Raw genomic sequence first — 6,775 nt, 5'->3', positions numbered from 1 at the left:
GCGTCTTTACTTTTAAAAACGAAAACAGGGACCAGCGCCTCCCTCTTTAATGATAAGGTTATTTATGGTCAATCAGTGTACAAAAAATACTTCGGTGCAACTCTCACCAGAGACTGGTCTTAGAATACGCATGTGCATGCCATAACCGAAAAATCCACCAAAGCGCTCATTTTCATTTAATGGCACCAGCAATCCTCGCCTGCTGTCCTAAAGCCAAAAAGTACTGCTCATATTTTTGTTCGTCCTCCCAATTTAGGAATATGCGTGTTGTGTGTGAGACCTTTGCCGAAAGACCCTGATTCATCTGGTCGAGAAAACAGAGAACACAGGGGTAGCTTTTTTCTAAGTCGTTATAAGCGAGGTGACCGCTGCACTGAACGATTGGAATAATCTACCATCACACATTGCCTTAGAAAAAAACGCCACGAAATTTCAAGAAGTAATTCAAAATACTGACATCATCTAACTTTTGCTCTTTTACTTGTTTTTCCCTCTTTTCTATAATGTGCAGAGCACACGTGTAGAATTTTTACCTTGATTCAGCTTATTTGAGGTGGGATGAGTGAGTGTATATTTTTTATTCGTTTTTGAGTGTACGCTTTATTTGTTTTCTTTTTCTTTTCTATCAAGTGTATTGATTATTTTTTCTTGCATTTTCATAGGTTGTTCACTGGGTACTTATCTGTATTCCAATGATTTGTTGCCTATTCTTTTCTCTATTTTTGCTGTCTTTACCAATTACTTGTTATAACATATATCTCAACCTTAGTCTGTATTTAATTTGAATTTTTTGACCTTTTTTCGTTTTTGACGTTTATTGTTTGTAATTTTGCTCATGTAACCCCCCCTATGTATTACCCTCTCACGAGGGCATTTAGGGGTATTATGAATAAATAAATAAATAAATAAATAAATAAATGAAAAACGAGAGAGATGGAATGGGAAGCGTGCTCCCGTCACAGAAGAAAATTGCGCTTCAGATTGTTATTTTAAATATATCCTATAAAAAAGTGGCATTATAAAAGCCACTTATCTTAAACTACCACACTACCTGTGTAGAAGATCCCATCATGACCTTAAAGCTCAAGATTACCGCAAGAGAACGATGATTTATGCTTACTTTTTTGGTCATGCTGAACTAGAGTATAGCATAAACTGTCGTAATGACCAAGTGTGCTGTCATGACGATTTCATTTTTTGCAAGCTGTAAACCATCCTGCTTACACGCCTTTGAACTAAGAAGGGTTGCTCTCAATTAAGAATCTCAAATCTGATCCCTGTTCACCGATCGCGAGTTCATGACAAGGCTGTCTTGTACGAAACATTCTTGACACCATCAGAGTGTTGTAACAGTCACTCAATAACTGCAAATGAATTTCAAGTACGCAGCCACTCACCGCATCGGGAAGTATTCGAGTAGATGACGTAATCTGCAATATAGAGAGGCGTCAATCGCTCTTTGAGTCAATGTATTACATTGAATGGTACGTCGGTATATCATGTCGATGTGTTCGAGTGAAAGTTTAAAAGCCTGTGTTGCTCTTTTTCTGGTACAAAGCGTTCAAAGCAGGCCCACAAAGAACATACACCCCACAAACAAATATCATGTGTATCAGGGGCGTAGCCAAGGGGTGGCATACCGGGCTCGTGCCCCCCCCCCCCTCCCCCATCCCGAAACGTTTTTTTTTTTTTTTGCGTTGGAATAGAGAGAGAAAAGTGACCATTTCAAGGGGGTGCCCTTCCCAAAACTAAGGAGGTGCACCCTCCTAGGAAAAAAATTCTGGCTACGTGCCTGGTGTGTGTATGTGTATAGACCTACGCGTGCTCGGGTGTGCGTGTGTGTGCCCGTACACGTGCGCGCGTACGTGTGTGCGTGTTTGTCACTACCATCCCTTAAACTAGTTGCTTTATGAAATTTGTCGCTACAGAGCATGGCTAGTTTTCCAACACCACTTACCCTCACAAATGACGGAGACGTTGCAGGAGCTGCAATTGACGGTTGGCTTGGTTTCGTTCTCAGCTCGAAAGTAGCAGTCTTCCCAGCCCAAGGTGTCTGGCTGATTCAATCTTTTGTGGGAAAAATATACAGAAGGTTACGCTGTCATCTGAACTGACAGTGGCGAAAAATTGCGATTAGCAGCGCTAAAAAACCTATAATGTCACCGTGAGGGAAAAAAAAGTGGAAACTTACGGGCTCATTTTCGTTGTTCGGAGAAATATTAACTATAACAGACAATGATACCAAGGATTGTATAGTGGATGTTATGAGGGTAAATATTAGTCTAAATGTGAAGAAAGTTAAGTGAAACACAACATTTGCCGTATATTGAACCTGCGACCTACGATTAATGCTTCCGATGCTCTACCGACTCTGGTTCTGTGGCGGCCAATCCTCTCTCCAATTTTAGGGTATATATCTGCACTTTAATTTATTGTGTTTCAGCTAGCATCGCCAGCAGCCATGAGGGATGAATGTGAAAGACACTTTTCGAGCTTGCTGGCATCCCGTAGCCGGAGATTTCAATGCGAGCTCTCAGCTGACCAATAATCACCCACATACTTGAAGGCATCAAGTCTGCCAGGACGAAACCCTCATCCTGGCGTAACTGTTAGTGCACATTTCTCCCTTCACAATTACTTCAAAATTACTGGTATTAATATACCCTATACCTTCCTTCGTGTAATTGTCCGTTAGTTCTAAATAATAAAATCGTGAGGGCCCTTGTATAACGTTTAACATGCGTTCGTCAATAAGTCTCGTTGGCCCATAAGCCACCACAACAATATGCTCACCTGCAGATGAAAAATTTTTAATATCCTCAATCACGTCCTACAAGTACAAGTAAGCGGCCCTTTAGGTCCTCCGGATGCCTGCTTCACTCTCGAAACGCCTTACGAGTCTTACTCATGATCGCAACTTTGCAAGCCACCAACCAGTACCAAGCACCAGCCCACGACGCAGCTAGTGGAGCTCATGAATTACGAGGGAAGGAACCTCGAGAGAAACCCTGTCGTGCAGCTCACGTCAGCACGTCACACATACCGCAGAATCAGACAACGTTCAGTGCGGACCGCATGTTCAGCAAAGTGCACTGGACATGTTCATTTTTTTCTTTCTGTTAGAATAAACATGAGCGCGTGGTTAACGTGTTCCGTCTATCGCGCCTACACTTTGTTCATTACACGCAGTTTGAGACAGCGAGAACGTTAGAGTTCTATGCTTGTGTAGCTAGCGCAAAAACAAAACGAAGACAGAAGCGACAAACAGAGCCACAATACGAGCGCTCACTTAAAGCTCACTTAAAAATTCTGACTTTACAGTAAGCCATACACAAATGATTTTTTTTACCAGTGGGGTGTATGCGTTCAGTTATGAAGCGTTCTACGTGTTCTTGTGATGTCGTCTGAGTGATATAAATAGACGTGAATTCCTAGATTAAACATAATTTTAGGTTAGCGGTCGTCTTATGTCCCCAGCCCTCACTTATATGTTTTCTGCGCAGCCTGCCGAGGGCGCATTATCACAAGATCGCCCAAACTCAGGTCTTGAAGCATTTCTTTTGAAACGTGGGAGTATGCAGAGGGGACAAGAGCCCGGAAGTGCCCTCCGAGAGAAAGAGAGAGGGGATGAGAAAGGGAAAACTTAAACAATGATAAGGGAAAATTTAGATAGAGAGAGAGGCAAAGAAACAAACACAGACAAAAAAATCACAATAACCTGACAGAAAGATAAAAATAAACAAACGGGAAAGCTAGTTTTGCAAAGCTTAGCAGAAGAGTAACATTCACGACTGCTTGGGTGCCAATCAGCCCTAATGTCCTTTACAATTGCGGTGCTAGTGCAAGCAATGCTGATTTTCGTAACCAAGTAAGCATGTGCCATGTAGCGTAGAAAAAAGTTTTACTCACAAGTCTTTGACCCACAACCTGCTGTCCTTGATTCCAAAAAGCTGTAGGAGCCGGCAAATACGGTACATTGGTGTATTAGTCACACTGAGTGGGCGCATATCAATCAAATAACAATATTGAGTGACTTCAGCATGTGTGTGGAAATCCGCACTGTTTCGAACGTAACAGTAGGTCTGGGGTGGCCATTCCGTGAAGTACACTGCAAACGAACAAATTAACGCCTGTAAGAGCAAGCTTTAAGTTCTCAAACATCTATTATTTTTTGATTGATGTGGAAATAACATTCATCATAGATTATTTTCGTCTCCTTAATTGCATTGGGAGTAACCTAGCCATTTCAGTAATCAACCCTTTCACAACTCTGGCTTTTGAATATTGACCTTTGAACGTGCGGTTCATTTTCGTTCAGCCGTAATTTATTCTTGTGCTTAAAACTTCCCTTGACTAATGTCAGTCCCTCTGGCCTAATTGTTTGAACAGACAGTGTACGTCCTTACGTGGTGGAGCGACAACTACAACGCCCCCTTAAGTCAACACAAGTGCGAAGAGCCTTCTGTAAAGCCTCACTCCACAATACATCATACCGAAGCATTGCCGTTAGCTCAGTTAAAATTTCAGCAAAACATTGATCGTCTGATCTCCTTGTGTTTAACGAAAGTGTTACAAATCGATAAGGTTCTTTTAGTAATCTACATACAAATCCTAAAGGACGTTTTTTTGTTATCATTGACCACCTGATGGTATACATGAACGAATGGTCGTCGTAAAATCATGGCCACGTTACCTACGATAGAGAAGCACCACTGTACTCACCGCATTTCACTCTTAATTTCCTCGTTTTAATAAGGACATCGTGTTGCAGTCTCGAACCGACTGACGAAACAGCACTTTTTGCAAGTTGACGCCGTTGAAGAACTAGCAAAAGAGAGGTAGATGAAACATTTCAGGAGACATATTTTGTGCCGGTGTTTGAGTACTACTCGTTAGCGAAACTACCCAAAATTCCGAACCGAACAAGATCCATTTGGTGTGCTGGGCAAGGTAAAGTTTCAAGGTGAAAGCTTTAGATGTCTCATCAAATGCACATTGACTCGTTGTTATCGCTCGAGTTGATGCCACTTACTTCAGCACGTATTACAGAAAAAATCATCACAGCAATGGCATCTCCATATCAAGTCATCATAACTTCACAGATCACCCAAATCTATGACGTTCGTTAGACCAAAACCAGATGACGTGAAAAAAAATCTGGCAGATTCTCTGCGCCGAGTGAGAATCGATGTAAATTGAAGCAGCCAGCAAAGAGTTCCATTTTTCTCCCGGTTTGTTCTTAAGGCAAACGCAGACACCAATGACTTGACACTTTGTGCACTACAAACATCGAATCCTCGTCAAACATTCATTCATGTACTATCTGAAATATACCGTGATGAAACTCGTATTCTAGAATGTACAATCCAGGATTTGTCATTTCTTTCTGTCACACACTCATGTAATGCCATACATATCTTTGCATATCTCCGCATAACGAAATGGCCGGAAGCGCACAAAGACCATGTAACGCAAATAATGCTTTGCATTGCATGTCCTTGTTTATTTTCATGTTAATACTTGTCATTTGTGTTCATCATAAAGTCACGTCATACAATACCTACCTTGGTTTTCATGAAGCCTCTGAACCGACCGCGCACTGCAGCATGAGCGCCGTATGTTAATCATGCTGCGCATGACATGCATGTCATTATTTTTCATGTTCTACCTTTCATATTTGTTTGTCATACTGTCAACTCAGGTACTAACATTTTTGGCTACATCAAGCTAGCAAACCGGCCGCGAGCGCATAAAAATGGTTCGTAAATCATGCTATACATGGCATTATTGATTGATTGATTGATTGATTGATTTATAGATTGATTGATTGAATTATCAACATACCTTCTAGTTTCCCTTGTACACCACTGCGAGGGTGTGTGCTATCGTAGGCACTCGCCTCCGCGGTGTTTAACTGCGAGAGCAGCGCTACTGCAAACCCCGTCAAAGCCAAGGCGAACAGCGATCCCCGACATCTGACCTGCACAACCTGCAAAGACGAAGGCGGACGGGTGGAGCCGAGGCGAGCGGTAAAAGTCGGCATGTCTCCCGCGATTCAGCTTCGTTTTCACTACGTGAAGAAAACGCCGTTACGGAACACGATGTTGGCAATACTGCAACACCCCATGGCACGTACCCACAACGAGCTGGAGAGCAATAATCTACCACCTGCAATTTCAGCTTAGGTATCAAAAGAAGTAATGTTAACAAACAACTTAAATCACATATTTGAGAGCACTGCCCAACTGACCGACGACAGATGTGCAGTCACCTCTGTAGACATAAACAGATAACCGATCAAATTCAATTGAATGAGACCTTATTCGGTACAGAGAAACGCGACGGAGTTGCCGGAAATTCAGACGAAGGTATTCAAAAAACTATATAACAGTACATTATATTCAAACTGGGAATTAAATGGCGTGCTTTATTAGCTTCGTGATTAATAAATAATGATGATTACAAAGCCGAATACAGTGATGTGTCCTGTTTGTTCACTGTGCCATTTGTTGCTGTTTTGCATCAATGAGAATAAAATTCATACATGATTGATTCCTCTGACAATAACACTAGGGTTATCATGGACGTCCCTGAGATAGATAGATAGATAGATTGATTGATTGATTGATTGATTGATTGATTGATTGATTGATTGATTGATAGATAGATAGATAGATAGATAGATAGATAGATAGATAGATAGATAGATAGATAGATAGATAGATAGATAGATAGATAGATAGATAGATAGATAGATAGATAGATAGATAGATAG

The 6,775-nt window shown here is 41.4% G+C and overlaps 1 long non-coding RNA gene across 1 annotated transcript; it reads right to left on the bottom strand.

The window, feature by feature from the left end:
- Positions 1–1,957: 1,957 nt before the first annotated feature.
- LOC142769172 (uncharacterized) lies at positions 1,958–5,970 on the bottom strand. The gene is made up of 4 exons (XR_012885693.1): positions 5,845–5,970; positions 4,723–4,824; positions 3,910–4,108; positions 1,958–2,067 (listed from the first exon to the last, which is right to left on the bottom strand). It is a non-coding gene; the product is annotated as an uncharacterized LOC142769172 (long non-coding RNA).
- Positions 5,971–6,775: the final 805 nt, after the last annotated feature.

This window comes from Rhipicephalus microplus, chromosome 1, assembly GCF_043290135.1.
Source record: "Rhipicephalus microplus isolate Deutch F79 chromosome 1, USDA_Rmic, whole genome shotgun sequence".
Lineage (NCBI taxonomy): Eukaryota > Metazoa > Arthropoda > Arachnida > Ixodida > Ixodidae > Rhipicephalus > Rhipicephalus microplus.
Note: the sequence above shows the minus strand (reverse complement) of the source record. Positions and strands in the feature narration are given on the sequence as shown.